This window comes from Euprymna scolopes, chromosome 12, assembly GCF_053919585.1.
Source record: "Euprymna scolopes isolate OS-2025 chromosome 12, ASM5391958v1, whole genome shotgun sequence".
Classification (NCBI taxonomy): domain Eukaryota; kingdom Metazoa; phylum Mollusca; class Cephalopoda; order Sepiida; family Sepiolidae; genus Euprymna; species Euprymna scolopes.
The window spans coordinates 83602590-83623674 of record NC_136493.1 but is presented as its reverse complement, the minus strand read 5'-3'; the positions used below and the strand labels follow the sequence as shown (position 1 = coordinate 83623674).

At 32.4% G+C, this 21085-nt stretch overlaps 1 protein-coding gene across 2 annotated transcripts in view; it reads left to right on the top strand.

Annotated features, from left to right (window-relative positions):
• The window catches only part of LOC145291386 (transforming growth factor-beta-induced protein ig-h3-like), a 426450-nt gene that overhangs the window by 214396 nt on the left and 190969 nt on the right, over positions 1–21085 (top strand). Inside the window, exon 1 of one of the 2 annotated variants that reach the window (XM_080137180.1) lies at positions 14494–14677. The exons of the other annotated variant lie outside the window; for it this stretch is intronic. The gene's annotated coding sequence lies outside the window, so the exon portion shown is untranslated. Of the gene's footprint in view, positions 1–14493; positions 14678–21085 lie in introns of those variants that run through there. 2 annotated transcript variants of the gene reach the window in all.

Genomic DNA, 21085 nt, shown 5'->3' with positions numbered 1-21085 from the left:
TAGTCAACCATATAGGAGCCTATTCGTGACCACACACACACACAGACGTTCAGCTTTATATATATATATATATATATATATATATATATATATATATATATATATATATATATTCCACGATAAAAATCTACAATCATCCGACATTAGAAATATCTTAACTAACAATACTAAAATTCGGTACCTTAACAATTGCATACGACGACTAAAACTATTAGAAGCTATAAAATTAAAAAAAACTACAGCCCCTTATTAACCGGATCTCATATATATATATATATATATATATATATATATATATACTAACTGTATTCAGTAACTAATAATAAATAAACTAAATAAATAAAATATAAAAAAAAGGAAAATCAAAATTAAAAATAAAAATAATTCGCCCCTGCCCATCCAGCACCCACCTTTATAACCAATAAAGCAAAAATAAAATTTAAAAATAGAACTATAAATACACCAAGCCTCAATAAAAAAAATGACAGCAACAACAATCGCTCCTGACGACGATCGAATGCACTGCTTGAAAACGCTTGAGAAGTATATGGCTGAACAACAACTACTGGGCGCCATAATATATAACATGCTAGCCGAAATAAAACAGACCGCTTGGCGAATTGAGAAGTTATCCAACAAAATCGAAAAAAAGAACTCAGTCGTTTTCAATCAGAAGTGCTTGAATAATGACTTGCTGCCAATATATATATATATATGAACTATAATATTTGTTAAATATTAACAATGTGACAATCAACCTATATCTACCGACAGTATTGTTTCATGCTTACGCAGTCACCAGTGGTCGGAAGATTTGAACCCTGTCCCAAAACTGGAGGGTCTGTGGAACCGAAATCCCTTTGACAGAATTTTTAAAATTCAGGCGGCAACTTTTATTTGTTCAAGTGTACCCTTAATTTTTATTAGAAAATGTGTAAGATTTTTTTGCTCCGAAATTAACATTAAATCACAGTATGAAATAATTCCGATCTTTTATTATATATGTGTGTGTGTGTGTGTGTGTGTGTGTGTGTGTGTGTGTGTGTGTGTGTGTGTGTGTGTGTGTGTGTGTGTGTGCTTTTAAAAAAACATTGGGATCCATTTCTTAGCGCTGGTTTCACTCATATTGATGACCAAAAATGTAGCTCATCATCAATTTTCTACTTGAAAATGCAGCAATTTTCAAAACACTTATCTTATAGAAATTGGAAATTCAGTAAATGCAAAATTTGTAAATAGTAACCGATACTTCCTTATCATTTGATCTTTACATTCTTAGACATTCGAGTCAGAAGAACTCGGCATGTTTCCATTTTTGTGGAACAGATGTGAACAGATGCTGCAGTCCAGATGATGACAAAAAACACGTCACTGACAAGAATTATGCCAAAACAGAAAACAGACGAATGAGAAGAATCAACAAAAATAAATATTCTTAACATACATTTATTCAACTTGTACGTTTGTGGCGATTTCAAATTAAACTATGGTAGAGAGGATTCGGACTGACTGAACCTCTTTTAGAGATGCACTGACGCATTTGAAAGAAGAAGCAGAAAATAATGAGAAAAAGATGAAAAGAACAACATAACCGTTTTGATTTTACTAGCTGGCCATTCGGCCTTATCCGATTATAAAATACGCCTTAATATGATATTTTAATTTATACAGATTTATTATTTATTTTTATAGTAAATTCTCTTTCTATTATTATTATTATTATTATTATTATTATTATTATTATTATTATAATATATTATGTTATATTAAACTCAATATATAGTAGTGATTTCAAAAGTAAAAAAATGACTTGGGTATCATCAGATAGAATGGAAATCAAGACACTTAGCGCGCCAACCTTAGTCGTTACCGTTTGAGTTATCGTCAGGTGGATAAGAAATAGTTAAAAACGAACAGATTTTAACGTATAAATGCATATACTTGCGCATGCGTACAAATAACACAATTTAATCAACTTACGCCTATCAAGTTCTATTTTTACTGGCTAGAAAAACCATAAAAGAACGGTCCACAAAAATGCAATCATTTGACTCACCTCGTACTGCTCTGTGACCTTGTGTCTTGAAGAAAATAAAACTTGAAAAGAATAGAGACAGACATAGTGAGTTTTATAAATTAGACTAGCAGGGTGCCCGGCGTTGTCTGGTCGTAAAATACGCTTAAATATGATATTTTAATTTATTCAAATTTCGTATTTATTATTATAGAAACAATTCTCTATTGGTTATTACATTGTACCCAATATATAGTAACGATTTGAAAAGTAAATAAAATGACCTGGGTGCCATCAGCTAGAATCAAAACCAAAACATATAGCATTCCAGCCTTAGGCGTTATTATTAGAGTTATCGTCAGATGAATCAAATAGCTAAAAACCAACTTCAACGTATAAATGTATTTATATTTGCATATGCGTACAAGAACACTTTAAGTCGATTTACACCTGCCAAGTTCTAATTTCTTTCTTTTTTTTCAATTTTGACCACTTAACTATTTTTACTGGCTAAAGAACCACAAAAGAACGGTTAACAAAATAATGCAATAATTTGACTCGCTTCGCGCCGCTTTGCGATCTTGCGTCTTCGAGAAGATGTAGTTTTTTAAAAAAATGGAGATAGAGGAACAGACAGACACATACAGACAGACATAGTGAGTTTTATATATTAGATTATAAATAAATGCTATACGTCTATTATTACTTACATCACACCCAAATCGGAAAAGTTGTGATAGACTTTTGAACATTTCTAATTGCCTACCGCTTTCCCATTGCGTCTGCAAAATGCCCTTCTGAACAGGAACCAAATTCCAGACAAGGTTGGTAACAACCGTTTTCATCAGCCACTCCTTCGCAGAATGTTCTGCCGTTTTGTTTGTAATAAAAATACAGAGTATTATTTAAAACGAACACGGTGTTAAATAACACCGCTTGCTCTAGTTAACTAAATCAGTACATTAATGGAACTATATGTTTTTGTTAGTCTCCAGAAACAATGGATACGCCCTATAATGCTGGGGAGTCTCAGTGTAATAAATGCTGTGCAATCCACAACCAAGAAATTTAAGGCAACTGGAAACAATACTAGAATAATAAAGTTTTCTTCCTTGCTGACTAATTTCAGATTCGATAGTTTAGTCTACCGAATAAGTCTATGAATAATAACCGGAAGGAATATTTATATTGTATTCATACTTTTCACAATGTATTGGTGTAAGACCCGAACTCGGCACATCCACAGTAAACACTGCACCGCTTCACGTCAATTACAAATATATGTACACGAAATTATTATAAAAACAATTTTTGAAATATTTATATTAACGAGTGAGGTCTATAGCTTTATGGGTTAGTGATTTCCCAAAAAGGAATTTTGACATAGTTTCGTGTTTCACTGAGAAACACTTGCTTTTGATTAATTTTTGACCTTTTGATTACAAAATGACCCCAGTTCTTTCGTATCACATCGGATATTTTAGTCACGGATTACACGAGAATTTTTATCAAAGAATATAAAAATATCACGCATGTAACAAATTTGGGCTTAATTTATAGAATGCTTTAAAAAATGTGTATATATTAGAAAAAATTCCGTTTTCATTAATGTTTTTTGTTAACGAATATTTTTTTCTTTCAAAATACCTCTGCCGAACATTCACAGGCAATGTGAATTGGAACAAATATATTGAGGACATTTTTAAAGGCTGTTAAAAAGAATGTGGATTCTCTTTAACGTGCTAGAAAATTGCTCACACTAGAGAGTATCGTATATCTTTACAAAACAACGATCCGGCCATGCATGGAGTATTGCTGCCACATTTGGGCTGGTGCATCTACCACTAGTGTCTCATGCTTAGACAGGGTCCAAAATAGAATCTCAAATCTAATAGACCTTGTACTGTCAGGCAAGCTCTAATCTCTATCCTATAGCTGAAATGTTGTGTGCCTGTGCCTGTTTCATAAGTTCTTTAATGACATATGCCCTGATGAATCCATACAATTTATGCCTCCACGACAAACATACTCTTGACTAACCCGCCAAGCAACAAATCTCGACCTTTCACTGCTGAGGTTTCCAGATGCTGGAAAGCCTTCAACTCTAATTATTTTTTCCATCGGACTGCTAAACTTCGAAATTTCCTTATTGAGTTTTATTGAAAAGCAATAATCTTAATGTAAATCAAATGAAAATGAAACTGAATTGAAATGATCTTTTGCTTCAATTCTTATCTGTCAACAGTATTTCTTGTGGGATACAATTAATGGATATCGATACAAACTACAGGCAGAATCGGCAAGCCGGGTTAAGTATGTATGCTTCTCTACTAATTCCATTGGGAAGAAATGAGCTCGATAATCGTACATAAAACGGGAGCCTAAATTTTATATACGCCGATAGGCGGCGTTTGCGTCTGTTAGTTGAAGTATGGAACTGTAAAATGGATACAATACGTCTGCTACTTCAAAACGGATACAATATATAAAAACTCGTAAACTTTTTTATCAAATATTTTTTTAAAATTTTTTATCGCATATCTTATCAAATAACTATGTTTATTTAAGCTAATATTTTATATATTTTGTCAAACTATTCAGATATTTTAAAAATATATTTACTTATTTGTATATAGCTACATTGACGAGTCTTAATGAAGACCATAAACGAATGTCTACAGATATAAATGATATTTGTTAAATAATTCATAAATATATGCATGATTTTCTCCTGTAGTGCTTCCGCCCAGAACACATTTGTTATAGAGATAATTCTGACCCTTCTTACACCGGTTTTCCGGAAAGTTCTGACGTCGACAGTATAAAATGAACTGCGCGAAAGTAACTTTCTCTTTGTTGCTTCAGCTGTCATGCTGTAAATACGCGCGGTCCGCCTGGGGAGAAAAGATGTCTTTGCCGCTCGATTTTAATATTCAAACTTAGCCGAATATAAATACCTGATAACTCCCTCGTCAACTCGAACACGCACGCATGGAGTGAAATTACCCTCCTACTCGACCTGATTATTTGAAAAAATCTTGATTCTATTTTTTTTTTTTTTTAATTCGTAAAAAAAAAAAACATGATTTCTTTAGTAAAGAAGGATCTGCCTTTCCATTTTCGGGGCAGTAATTGCTCAAACATTTACTTGACTTTATTTAATGTTATTCTAAACTCGTGACTTATCAAGTCTATTACACATAATTCTGGATATCTAACATTTTTAAACTACTATTTCTAGAGCCAAAAACAAGCTTTAAACTCATCGAGTTACTTATTCATCTCTCGTGCCTTCACACACACACACACACACACACACACACACACACACACACACACACGAAATGATTTTCTCTTAAATAAAACTTTTATGTGAAATGTTAAAATTCGTTCACACATTGTGCTGATTTCTGACACCTTTTTATTTTTTTATTGTTAAGATTTGGGAGATGTTTATCCGTACTCACGTCGCCGCCGCGATACAAGCATGGATGAAAAGCGACCAGCCCTTACACTCCAATGCTTTTGTACTTTTCTTCATTTCTTCCGATCCCTGTTTGTCTAGTCAAATAATTACATATTTATAATAACCCAGATTCCAGCCAATCCTATTTAATCCCACGTCCCTTTAAATTCTAGTTCCTACTTATATAAATGTATAGTTTTTCCCCCTTATTACATCGAAATAAAATGCACCCAGAAAGAAACTACTTAGATAGATACAATTTCTAATTACTCCATATAGCGACCATATTGAGAAAGAACCTGAATCAAGTGATAGAAATAGTCTTGACTTGCCTTGTCCCAGTCACAAAAGAATTCATTTCTGCCAGGAGTGCGTAATCTGGGTGTGAGAACTAACCAGTGCAGACCAGATTAAAAATATTTATGCGTATCGACCACGTATTTTTATATACTCTTTTTTACCCCAAACAAAGCATATTGCCATTTTATCATAAGTGTCTACTAGTTGGGATCATGTCTACAGAAACCATGTAGGGGGTTAAACAGCAAGATGTCTATTCGCATTACACTCTGCAGATTAATACAGTTAGGAAAGCAGGAAAGGGAGGAAGAATTCTAAAGACTAACGGTTCAAAGAAATAAACCATCAAAATAGAAGGGTTTCTGACATATAAGTATCTCAACAGTGAAGGGGTGAGAGTTTTGATGCTTGATAAGAGGAGGTATGTATGTCGCGGGGAGTACAAGGGCTATAGGTTTATCAGAGCACATTCCATTAAAATAATTTTAAAACAGGCACAGAGATGCAACATTTCGGCGATGAGACAATGGTTGGAGTTTAGTTGATAGTGCGGGCCCTACTAGATTTGAGACTCTTTTCTGAATCATGTTTGAGAAGGAGAGATTAGTGGTAGATGCACCAGCCTACATGTGGCAATGATAATTCATACATGAGCGAATAGTGGTGCGTGTTTTTCCATCCATAAAAGAGTGGAATTATAGTCCTTAGGAATGTTTTAGTACTCGAAATGTATATATCGTTGCGCGATAGAGATCAAACGGTGTTGCTGAAGAAGAGTCTATTTCGTGAAAAAGATCTAATGGCAAACACGTTGTTGCATTGAACAGTGTCATCTGAAAAGAGTATACTACGTAACGAAGTTCCAGTTGTGATGAAGGGATTTCCATCAACAAAAAATCAATTTTCCTCATTTTTCTTTTTTTTTTATTCCTTCACCCTAGTTCTACGTTCAACTAATATTCGTTGACGTATGTGTTGCATGGCCTCCCGATGAGGGTCAAGACTGTCAACCCTTTTATCGCTCCTTCGTGGTTTGAGGTTGAAGGCTGCAGTTTCGAGATTGGCAACTGGAACGTTTAACAGGCGTAAAATAATGGAAGTTAGGATGATTAAATTTAAATTATATATGTTATTTTACTCATGGGTTATCGCTTGTTAAGGCTAACAGCTACTCAAGGATAAGAGTTAATGAAATGGATGCATTGTCAGTTTGATAATGAAGAATATAATGAGAAGATTGAACATGATTGAAAATTAGTTACTTATGAGGACTGATTATGATAAGTATTTGTTGACATTGGATTTGAGACAACCATGTTGTAGTCTGCAGGGAAGCAGTTCCACGAATGGGAAGTTCTTTGAAAGAAACTCTATTTACGGAAATCTCGCCCGACACTATGAACACGAAGGAAGAGAGAAAAGTTATTTTTAGTTGTGGTAAGAAGACAAGTTTTACCGTGAATATCTTCCAAAGAAGAAGAAGCAAGTTCAGTCGAATATCCTTCCCTTTAGTTTCTAGACAGCCGCTGATTTTATTTTAGTCTTTCACGCATTTTATGCGCGCAAATCGACCAAACACGTATATTCTCTTATATGTTGCGATAACTTTAGCCCTGAAGTCAAAATTTGTCCATCAAGAGTGCTAACCCTGTACGCTTACGTCAAAACATATTTGGATAACTTAATATGATCCGAGGCTTAATTATGAAAAGATGTCACATTTGTTCTTCCCTGTTAAATGTTTCTCTATTCTACCAGACACAGTTGCATTTCGTATAAAAGGAACTATCTTTTTCAGGGTCAAACTCACAGACCATCTGCATAATATGTCTTAAATATGCCATAAATTATCAAGCTCTTCCTTCATCGAATGTTATCTTAGTTTGGGGTGTGGTAAACCTTTTAATAAACGCTTACCGCATTCCTCGCAGCGAAACGAGAGAAGAAATGGGACGGCCGGTATTTTGGCCAGAGTCTAGTCTATTGATAACATTACTTGAAGTAGGGAACCGACCGCTATTGAATTTAAAGAATCTATTCAGTTGCCAACAGTAATAGTTCTAAGAAAACAATGTCTTGAAAACTGTCCAAATGATATACATTTTATCGGGATCAAAATTACTCCATTGTCGGTGCTAGATTTGAAGTGAAGGTAGGAGGATAACACGTGGTATGCAAGGAAGACAATGAGTAGTTATTTTTACATTTAGAATAATTAATGAAGATGATATAAATGAAATGAGTTATATGTTTGTCTATTTGTTCGCCACACACTCGTAAAGTACTGAATGTATTTCGACTAAGTCCCGCATACATGCATGTAGAAGATAATATACATCATTTCATAGCCTATATTAAGTCGACATGTGCTAATATTAGACATGTATTTGTCTGTTTATCTGTGTCGCTTTTTTTTTAAACTCACGCCGTCAGTTTTCGTTCGTTTTTAGCAGTGGTTTTGATCGTCAATTCATAAGATACGAATTTTCTCGCCCCGCGTAATGTTTTAAGATCACGGAAGGATGCAGGTCATCGAATAAAGAACCGGCCAGTGTTTCTCGTCACGGACAAGCACGTACAATGTATAAAAAGAAAAATACCCCAAACTGGGGGCAATGTCATCGCTTGGAGGCGATTATAATTAAACTAATGAATTCTTCAGATTTTATCATCGAGTGGCTTCCGGGCCTTCATAAGTGGTAATCCCCTAATAAAAAAAAAGCATCACTCAATTTATTTTTCCTCGTTGATTTGTAAAAATAATCATTTAACATTTTTGCTATAATCACTTAGAAACTTCCTCGGCATTTTAATGCACATCTAACATCTCGGCATATTGCATCACAAACTAAAACCCAAACCGCATTACTTTTGTACACTAGGTTTACTAATGAACTCTTATGTAACAATAGAAATGTTTGCGTGTCACCCATAGTAGTAGTCAAGGAGACATATGTGCATCGGCGGACCATTAACATAATAAATGTAACGCATAGGTCACAGAAGGTATTTATTTCTCTTCCACAGTGAGAAATGTGATATAAGAGTCGTAAAGTAGGATTTCAAAAGTCACCACCCCCGAGGAGATGGAGGGGTACTCTAACCTTACAAAAGATGCCTGAGCAGCTCCGGCATTCTAAAACGATTAGCAATAGACTAACCCCTTCTCAAAGAAAGATGGCAAAGCATGGGTGGTTGACCTCCTAGAACTACACAGGACCAGTATTACACCGAAATAAACAGGGAAAGGATAGAGAAAACTTACTAATTCTTATATATTTCTACAGACTCTCCTGTGTTAAGAGTTTGTTTTTCTTCAAGCTGGCAAATATTTAGACACGAAAACATCGTCGTAAAATGTTCCATTTTTTCTTTGAAATCCTTCAGAATGAAACCTTTATGCAATTCAAAACAATTAAAAGCAATTCAAGACAATTAAAACACGCAGTTTCTACTTTTGAAGTTGCAAAAAACTAAAAAAACAAAAACAAAAGATAAAACAATGCTTTATTGTTTCCGCCCAATAAAAATCTTCAAAACGAATTCGTTTTTATTTTATCTTTTTCGTCTTCAACGATGAAAAGGATTTTATTCGTTTCAAAAGAAGTGTAAAACAATTCTAACAATTAAAAATGCAAACAGCTGAAGAAACAATTTGATTTGAAACTTTTGTCATAAATAATAAAACGCCGTAGATGAAACAAGGTTTTAGTTAAAGAAAACTTTATGCAGCTATTTCTGTAAATATGTGGCGCCAAATAAAAGTAGACGTAGTATATATATATATATATATATATATATATATATATATATATATATATATATATATATTTATTTATATTTATTTATTTATTTATATTTATATATATATACATATGTATATATATATACATATGTATATATATATATATATTTATTTATTTATATTTATATATATATATACATATATACATATGTACATATATACATATGTATATATATACATATATATATATATATATATATATATATATATATATATATATATATATATATATATATATAAGATTTGTTGTTGACGTTTTTTAGCGATATTAAAAACTTGGAAACGCTTTTATTTTTATTTTTTCCGCTACCTTAGCGTTTTTTTATTGTTTTTTTTTTAGAGCTATAAGCTCTTTATGCTATATGTATATCTATATCTTAATAAATACCGTGTGTGTTATTTATTTTGTGTGTCACGCTTACATCCGAGTGACTGTCGTTTAATTGTTATGGACTTCCATTTCTTGTAATAAATAATTGTTTGGTTTCGCTTTCAGTTTCGATTATAGCTGATGGCACTCAAGCCAGCTAATCTTTTTATAAAAAAATCCCAAGAATTATTCATAAGTTTTTGTTTCGGTTTCGATTATATCTGAAGTAACTCAAGTTACATATATATATATATATATATATATATATATATATATATATATATATATATATATATATATATATATATATACAGTGATGATCATATTTATTGGCACGGTAAAATAAAAGTTAAATTTTGTCTAATAAATTCTAAAAGAGGGATTAAATTAAAGAAAATAACAAAGTATATTATGTATTTTTAACTGGCCGTTCCGATGCAGCAATCGGATTTTAGAAAAAATAAATAACAAAGGAACAACAAACATAATTGCAAAAAAACCCTTGTTCAAAATTATTGGCACGGCTTTGTTTTTCTTTTAGTATCAGTATAATATCAATCAATTTCCGGTTTACGTGCTTTCTGAACTTTTTTATAGCCATATTATGCTTGTTTAACGCTAATTCAGTGAATAATTTTTTTCAGATAATTTTTACATAGCGATTTATTTAAACTATTATAAGTGACTAAATTATAATTTTCAATCGCCATGGTTAAAACTAAGGAACACAGCGAAGACGTCAGGAAGCTTGTTGTAGCATGCCATACCAATGGGGAGGGCTATGATAAGATTTCAAAGAAGCTAAACCTTCCCAAATCCACTGTTAGAGCCATAATAAACAAGTTCAAATCGCAAGGCCACGTTATGAGTTTAGAGGGTAGAGGGAGAAAAAGGATTCTTTCCCCAAGAGATGAACGGAAAATTGTTCGACAAGTAAAACAAAACCCAAGGATCTCTGTTGGGGAGATTGTTGATGAACAGAGCACCTCTGGAGTGAATGTATCTCGACATACAGTTGGTAGAGTTTTGAAGAGAGCTGGTTTAAAAGCATGTCGTCCGAGAAAGACTCCCTTATTGAAGCCTATGCACCTGAAAGCAAGGCTAGCCTTTGCAAAACGTCATATTGATAAAGATGTTGCATTCTGGAAACGTGTTCTATGGACTGACGAAACGAAAATAGAGTTATTTGGCCATAATAAAGTGCCTTATATTTACAGAAAATCTGGCGAAGCTTTCCTGCCTAAGAACACCATACCCACAGTGAAGCACGGTGGAGGCAGTTTGATGTTTTGGGGATCCTTTGCTGCCTCTGGACCAGGGCGATTTGTTAAGGTCACAGGTAGCATAAAAAAGGAAGATTATGTTAAAATATTGGATGAAAACCTGAAAGACTCTGCTAAAGAGCTCTCACTTGGTCGTCGTTGGTGGTTCATGCAAGATAATGACCCAAAGCATTCGGCTAAACTGACTAAGAAATGGCTTGAGGACAATCATATTAATGTTTTGGAGTGGCCATCACAAAGCCCAGACCTTAATCCAATTGAAAATTTATGGAGAACATTAAAATTGAGGGTAATGCAAAGGAAGCCTAAGAATCTTATTCAATTGGAGGATTATTGTCAGGAAGAGTGGGCTAAAATTACTACTGAAGAGTGCAACAACTTGGTTGTAAACTATGAAAAGCGACTGAGGAAGGTAATCAAGGCCAAAGGCTATGCAATTGATTATTAAATAAATCGTGCCAATAATTTGAACAAGGGTTTTTTGCAATTATGTTTGTTGTTCCTTTGTTATTTATTTTTTCTAAAATCCGATTGCTGCATCGGAAAGGCCAGTTAAAAATACATAATATACTTTGTTATTTTCTTTAATTTAATCCCTTTTTTAGAATTTATTAGACAAAATTTAACTTTTATTTTACCGTGTCAATAAATATGATCATCACTGTATATATATATATATATATATATATATATATATATATATATATATATATATATATATATATAGTAGCGTGGGTACCCGACGTTGCCCGGTTGTGGAGACGTGGGGGGGGATCAAAATAACAGTTCAGCCCGGGTGAAGAGAGATGTTAAAAAACATTGATAGTAGTGGGGGTGGGGATCAAACCAACACTAGGCAACCAGCGGAGAGAGAGTTGTTTGATTTTAGAATTTTTTTAAATATAAAAACATGTTTAGTTGTGTTTGTACATTAATTGTTGAGGTATTACGTTTGTGAATTTTTGATTAAAGAGAATTATCATTTTATACCAAACACTTAGTTTAAAGCAAGCTTAGTTTAAAAAAAAAAAAAAAAAAAAAAAACAGTTTTATTTGAAGTTTTATTATTTTAAGTGACTTGAATGAAGTTCAAATGTATTTTTTTATTTCGACGAAGAAATCATGTTTGTTTAGTTTACGATGTTGTTTTTTCTATAATCAGTTATAAAATTTAATTAAAATACCGTAATATTCCAGTTTTATATTTCAAAAATAATAGATATTTTAAAAATGTACACGCACATACGCACCAGTGTTATTAATAAACTTCTTTCCAGTTAACAAAAAAACAAAAAAACATTAAGAAATTTACGTGAGGGCTTTGCACCTACAGATCACGTCATAAAAAAAACATGTAAATTTTCAAATCTTATAAAATTCTTTGTAGTCAATGAAGAAAATTAAGAAATTTACGTGCGAAGTTGGAACCTACAGACCACGTAATGCAGAAAAAAAAGACTTACATACTAAAGTTCTGTAAATTTTAAAGAAAATCTGTTCAGCCGTTTCGGTGCGAACGAACACACGGATGAAGTTGCATTCATATAATTGTAGGTAGATAGATAGATAGATAGATAGATAGAGAGTATATATTACGTAGAATAATTTTGCCGCTGGACTAATTTGCTAAAAAAATGTAAAAATGATAATGATAATATCGTTCATCGATTTCGTCTGTGTTTGTTTCAATATATCGTAAGCTGATATTTGGGCTTGATGATGATTGCTCTAGAAAAGTCACTTCTGATTAATGCTTAGTTTTAAAATATGCGAACGAAGAAATGATTTGCGGCGATTTGATCTTCTTCAACTCATTAATAAGAAAAAAAATAAAATGGTGAGGTACATCCAGGGTTTGAACACGGGATCATTCGACAACTGAGCTATATCTTCAGATGTCAACAATCCTGATGAGAAACAATTGCTAAGAGTCTATTATCTCCTTTTCCGGTGTGACGTATAAAAATTCCCCTGTAAAAATTATTCTTTTTTTTTTTCTTTAAGAAAAAAAACTATTTTTACGATCGGATTTTTTCTATTTTCCATACTTATCGGATGAATTTTTGTAAAAAAAAAAGCTTATCTAAGAACACTACCAGACATAAATTACCTTTTTATCAAATTTGCAATAGATAACCGAAGCTGTTTCGAAACTTATGAGGAACGAACCTACACACACACATACACACACACACACACACACAGACAAAGTTACATTTATATAATTGTAGATACATATATATTTTTTGCATAAATTTGGGTTCGGTTTCCATTCAAGCTAATGCACCCAAGTCATATGGATATATTTTTTTATTTTTGAAATTGCAACTTTATAATATATAAAAATCGATAGAACATTAACTCTATAATAATATATACGAAATCTGCAATCTGACATTGTGCGAATAATAATACTTATAGTTCGAATAATACAAATAATACAAATAACTGATCCGTTCGTCAGATACTTCAATCTAATTCACGCGTTTTACAACGAAAATATTATTTAAAACTTAAGCATGACAGACGGAAATTCGCTGCTTAAGTATACATTTTGACATTTTGATTTTTTTCTTATGATCTTTTTACATTATAAAATTAAAAAGAAATCTATGTAATTTCCATATGTATCACGGACGATTATAGTTCTTCGTCGAATCATCGTGAAGAAGCAAATGAGCAGGTGAAGAAGCAAATGAGCAAAAATGTCGGGAGAAAATAAAATGTCAACATGTGGCTGTGAAACATGCACATAAAGTTAGACGCCGAGAGAACGTTTTCACACTATTCCAAGAAAAGCGTTAATAGTTTTAAACCACTGGTGCCAAAATTAGTGTTCATATAATAAAATTGTACTTATCGATTAAAGAAAATGATGCTTAGATATTTATTTGAAGTTTTCGTGGAAACTACGTTATTAATGTGGTACTAGTGTTAGTGTAATAGGTATTTTTAATAGTATGTTTTTGCTATTATTGAAATTAATTTTGCTGGTGGATGTCTTATTGACACATTGAACAGGTCGCTACTCGGAAGATGTATATAGACGAATCTGAAATTACTGGAGATGTAAGCAAATACAATAGATACATTAGCCAGTTTCTGCTCAAAACCTGAAAACATAAAGGAATTAGAAAAGATTAAAACAAAAATATGAGAACATAATTGTTAGTAATCACTATCGAGAGTTAAATACTATATTTGGCAAGTCAAGCTGGCATCGCAAAATGTCGCCCCCATGACAAAAGCCAAACTACGTGCATGTCTTCCACCACATCTGTAAAGTTCCGGTTACGTCACAAGTCGTCACGAAATCGCATGTAGCCAGAACTGTTTCAGCTGCAGTCTTTCTCTAGAACACGAAAAGCACTGCTTTTTCACTCCTACCACTTATTTACACTCACGGACTAAATCGCACGAATATAATGATACAATAACGGTAAGTTTTCTCAATTTATAACGCCACCTCGACCCCTATAAGATTTGTTTTAATAAAAATAATTCTTTTTTCGTTGAGGAAAGCACTAAAATCAGTAATAGTAATAGTAATAATGAAAACTATACATTGTTTTTCGTTGAAGAAAAAGCACTAAACACTAAAAACACTAATAACCTTTTATCCTGTACGCTTCCCTAGCTCTTTTAAGCGTTGGTTACAGATGCTAAAAGCACAATGACCGCGTACCCTTAATGTCATATTCTGGTCGTTTTCTCTTGTTCCTGTCTTTTACTCTGTTTCTTGCTTTCTATTTTTTTTTATTGATGCTGACTTTCGCCGTGACATTCAGTTTGCTTCTTGTTTTTTCTATCGAACTCATTTACAAACGTGTTTCTAAGAAAGCATCACTATATATATATATATATATATATATATATATATATATATATATATATATATATATGCACACCTATAACTACTTCATTTAATCACATAAATTAATATACGAAAGTATAAATTTATGCGTAAACTTTAAGTATTTACTTCAACAGTGCTCAATACGTAGGTAGAGCTAGGTAGTAAGTTATAAAATATATATGGCGATTAAGCTACACAGAATATTCCGCGTTTCATCCACGCTAGGATTCCTCATGAAACGCGGAATATTCTGTGTAGCTTAATCGCCATATATATATATATAAAGCTGAATGTGTGTGGGGGAGGGGTCACGAATAGGCTCCTATATGGTTGAATATTTTTTAAAACTGATTACATATAATGATAGAAGATGTATCAAGACACAGGAATGGGTATGTTTGATCTGGCAGAATGGTGGTTCATTAAAATTGTTGGGTCTGCGTTCGCGCCTGGTCCACAAAGTGTGGAAATAAAAAAGATTATAAATTAAAAAAAAAGCGTTTACAAGTGTTTTTGATATATATGCACAAGAATACTTTGATAAGTATGTTTTAACTTAAATAGGGATAGTATAATAAAATTGTGGGGTCTGCGTTCGCGCCTGGCCTCCATAGAATGGAAATAGGCACAAACTTTAATAAAGACTTTTCATATCTATCTGCGTAAGTATATTTGGTATAATAAAATTATGGGGTGTTCGTTCGCGCCTGACCTCCATAGAATGGAAATATGTCAAAAAGTTTAACAATGTTTTTTAATATAGATCCACAGAATATTGTGATAAGTGTTTCAGTGTGAACAGGTATGGTATAATAAATGATGGGGTTTATCTATTTTATTTTTACTTTCATCATATTTTGCTTTGGTTTTGATACCCCCAAAATCGAAGCTATCTCTTTACAACCCTTCCTTTTCATAACCTATCATACATTCATAAATCAGAGTCCATTTTCTGTAAGGCTGTTTTTGAACCCAGTCAACGACGGGTACGTTTGCTAGTATATATATATATATATATACATATATATACATATATATATATATATATATATATATATATTTATGTATATATATATATATAGAGAGAGAGAGAGAGAGCGAGAGAGAGAGAGACGTGAATATACATTTTCTATATCTTTTAGGTTTTACTGTATGGTTTTATGGTATCTTTATTTCTACTCTCATCTAATTTCATTAGTATATTACTAGTATATTATTAAGATCAGTTTATCCTCCCATATTTTTACATATCTCTCCCTATGTATTAGTTTTCCTGTTATTTTATATATTTTTTCATCGATTTTCTTTTTTCTTTCTCTATTTTTACCTTCTTCTATGCTTCTATAAACATGTATCTTTATTTCATTTCTATGCCAATGTCATTATGCTAGCTTTTTTTTTTTTTTGGTATATATGCCTGGCTATTTTCTTCCCTTCTCAAAATACCATTGACTAAAGAGATATTTTTTCATTAATTAAATGATTTAATAAAGTTTTATTTAACTTTAAATTGTCGTTCTTTATTATATATGTGTGTGTGTGTGTGTGTGTGTGTGTGTGTGTGTGTGTGTGTGTGTGTGTGTGTGTGTGTGTGTGTGTGTGATCTTTGGTTTAGTTTAGTGGATAAGCAATCCAACAAAGCTCACAATTATTTTATAATGAGAGTATATATTTATCCATTAATTATGTTACAAAAAATCAGGTCAAATCAACATTATAAACGTTCAATGCTATTAGACTGATCTGATGTTCAGAAGATGTAGAAACTAATAAAGACTATCTCAACTCTCCGTAACAATGCAAAAGTTTTTTAATTAATGTTTGTTGGGTTACTATAGTCTGGATTTTTGAAAGACAAATAATGTTTGAGAATATTCTCGAATCATATTATCACGTTATTATTTTGAAGGTTCAAATACTGCAATTAAGCAATAAATACGTGTGTATTTGTATATATATATATATATATATATATATATATATATATATATATATATATATATACTAGCTGTACCCTGCCACGCGTTGCTGTGGCTCAAATTGCGCAATGGAAAAAGTTCCAACATGAGAAAAAGCATGTTTCTTATAGGTTTAATTTTCCATTTTGCATGGGTACACCGTTTTTGTTGTTCCATTTTCTTAGCTGATATAGAGATTTTCCGGTGTGGTGACTCTTGAATACGTAATATATATTGTCCATGTGAAAAAACAGTCAGTGTGTAACTGTAAGGCCCACAATTGTAAAGATTGTTCCCTGTGCTTTGTTGATGGTTAATGCAAATGACAATAAAATTGGAAAGTTCAATTTCCTAAAGTGTAATGATGTATCCGGTGGAATCATAGGAATGCATGGAATGAAGATATATTCATCTGTCAAAGGTCCTGTTAAGATTGTTGTTTCTATGATATTGTTTGTTAATTTTTTTTACTGCAAGCTATGTGCCATTGCAAAGCTTGGATTGGTTTATATTTCACAACATGATAATTAGTACACCAAATTTCAGTTGCAATACATGCGGTGGCATCCCTGGCAAATATAGCTGTTTGATAATTAACCACTTTATCTGCTTTCACAACAGTGTCGATGGATTTGTATTTGACTACCTCACTTGGAATTTTACATTGAATAATAGCGTTAAGTTCATGGGCATCTTTGTATTGACCTGCAAGAATAGCTCATTCACTCAGTCAAATGAAATTCTTATAATTTGAATATCTGCAAAAACATTTTAAACTAACTATTCTTTTGATGAAATAAAATTACAGAAATTACAGAAGTTAAAAGTCAAAGAATTTTGCCCTTAACTCTGATCAGCTGGCACTTTTTCGTACTCAATTTTCCACAAGTGATGCAAAAGTTTTTGTGCGGATCGAACAGTCGGCAACTGTACATGCATATTTTGAATTAAGTTTAATAGCTTCACATGGAACAAAAAAGTAGAGTATTTGAGGCAAGCATTTATTTCATCTGCTGGTGTTGATTGAAGAATAACAGGTAACATTTGTCTGAAATCTCCTGCAAGCAATATTACTGCATTCCCAAATGGTCTGACATTGCCACGCAAATCTTGCAAGGATCGACCAAGAGCCTCAAGTGATTTTTTTCGTACCATTGTGCATTCATCCCAAACAATAAGTTTGCATTTCTGCAATATTTTTCCCCATATTGGATGTTTTGGAGATGTCGAACATGAGATTTTTGAAAAATTGAATGTTTTAAAGTAGAATAAATAATTCTTCTACTTGGCAGCAAGGTGGTAGGTATTCCTCATGCAGCAAGGGCTAAGGCTATGTCATTTTGTTACCAAATGGCTGCCAAAATCAATTTAATTAGAAAGGTTTTACCAGTTACTTCTGGTGCTGTTCAAGGTAGCAGTAATTTCTAAATAACTTCTATTCTCACAGTCAGTAAATTAGGTGACTAAAATAGGATTTATCCATGTTTTGACAATGCCTTATTCACTGTAATTAATTTAGGAGACTAAAATAGGATGAGGGATTAGAGATGGACAGATAGAGAGGAAGATATATAGATAGAAAAGAGAAAGTGAGAGGAAAATAGAGAAAGAGAAGGAGATAGAGAGATAAAGGGATTGATAGATAAACAGAGAGAGGGGGAGAGTTAGAAACAGAGAGGGATGAGACAGAGGAAAGGAGAGAGATAGAGGGAGTTAGAAAAAGGGGCTCAAAGAGAGATGGAGAGAGTGATATAGAGAGAATATAGATTGAGAGAGGGAAAGGGAGAGATGGATAGAGAGATATATTAAGAGTGGAAGAGAGAGGGGGAGAGAAACAGAAGGTGAACTACACTTCACCGTTTGTTTCCTCGTTCAGTAGAGAAGAAATCTTTCGAGACTGAGGCAATTTTAATGTTTTGTTATTATCCAGAGTACCCCTTTTGGGGGGGGGCTAGATTTTCATCACATTAGAAACCGACCGGGTTATCTGTACTTTCATTTAACAAATTAATAAAAGAAAAACGGATTTGTATTACTGTACACATAGATTCGAAAAAGTTGTCAAAAAAACAAATATATAACAATTAAATGTTATCAAAGGCAAGATAAGTTACTTTTCTACCTAACTGGATATATTTTTTGTGTTTTTATTCAATGTAACATATTTATTCAGCTCGAAAAACATACAGTGTTTACCGATGTATTCGAAAATTCAAGATGGCGCCTCATTCTCTCTTTAACACGGTAAGTGTGGGAAAAGATGTAATAAATAAATAACCGGATAAAATACTGTTAAAAACTCGCTCAATATATGTTACCGTGACATAGGTTGACATATATTCGGCGGTGTTTTAATAGTATTTTGTATAGTTTTTTATTTATAACACCTTTTTCCATACTTACGGTGTTAAAGAGGGTGTGAGACGCCATCTTGAATTTTCGAATATATCGGTAAACACTGTATGTTTTTCAAGCTGAATAAATATGTTACATTGAATAAAAACACAAAAAAATATATCCAGTTAGGTAGAAAAGTTACTTATCTTGCCTTTGATAACATTTATTTGTTATATATTTGTTTTTTGACAACTTTTTCGAATCTATGTGTACAGTAATACAAACCCGAAAATTTAATTAAAAACAAATAATCAGACTTAGCTTGTTATATAATAGGTGTGAATTTATTTGCCCTGGTGTATCACACTCGTGTTATTTTTAGTCCGAAAATAAAGAAGAAATCCTTCCCGACTGGTCAAATGTTTTTGGCGATAAGTTGGGATGAAACGATAAATTAATTTTCTTTAGAAAATTCGTTCGGGTAAGAAGCGGCGTGAATAGACTCCTCGAATTTTTTTTTGTCTTTTTCTTGGAGCTCTCCGGAAACGGTGAATGTTCAATGTCACTGTCAAAATTAGTTCCGGGGTAGACGCTACAATTAAAATTTACTCATTTTTAAATAAAAAAGTAAAAAAAAAAGTTAATAAAAAAATTGTTGCTTATGTGCGCATAAAAAACTTTTTTTTTTTTAGCTTAGGTCCACCTTGGAATCACCCCCCCCCCAACCTCCAAATCTTAAGAACAGCTTCCGGAATAAACATCACTTTTGGAGGGAGGGGGGCTAATAAACACCATTGGGGGGATATTTAAAAAAAAAAGTCGATAAAAGTCGTCATTTAAAAAGAAATTTAAAATCAAATGTTTGTAAAAGTGAGAAATTATTAATAAATGTTTAGTAACATTTTTCGGTGCTAATGCAGAGAGTGATCCGTGATCCGCGCTATTTTTTTAAATCGTGTTTTTTTTTTATTCCAAAAAACTCAAAAAGCAAGCGACAAACTATTTTTTGGCCTCATATAATAAAGAAAAAATGTGTAAATTAAAAAATATGGAAGATAAACAAATGAATTATGTTTTTTTTGTTGTTTTTTTTTTTACTTACTAAACAGAAAATGAAATCTTTCGTCAATTCGTGGCTGTGAAATTAATCGAACCGGAAGTTCAGTTTTATCAACAGAACAGATTCGCAGTAACGGTTAAAAAAAATATTTATTTTATTTAATATTTTAATTTTAATAATTCGCGAGGTAAATTTAATTTAAGAACATAAAAACATACCTCGACTCTAAAAATTGGTTGTCTGAAAATTTCAAATAAATTGGTAACGTAGAAATATGGTTTTATTCGTTTAGAACAAACCAACATTTACATTTTTATATATATAGATATAGATATATATATATTAGGGTGTTAAGGGCTGGAAAAATAAGAGGTTTAGTTACATCGCATCTTTTCATAAAAGGATGTTCCCATTCTTGAGTTCTATATGGCATTTTCATTCGTTTGTTACACTGGGTTTAAAAATAGCAGTCTATTTTGTTTGTTGGAGGTTGAAGGTTAGATCCTCAGTGCAACCGATACTGAAAATACAATTGTTGAAGGTTAGATCCTCAGTGCAACCGATACTGAAAATACAATTGTTGAAGGTTAGATTCTCAGTGCAACCGATACTGAAAATACAATTTTTTAGGGTTAG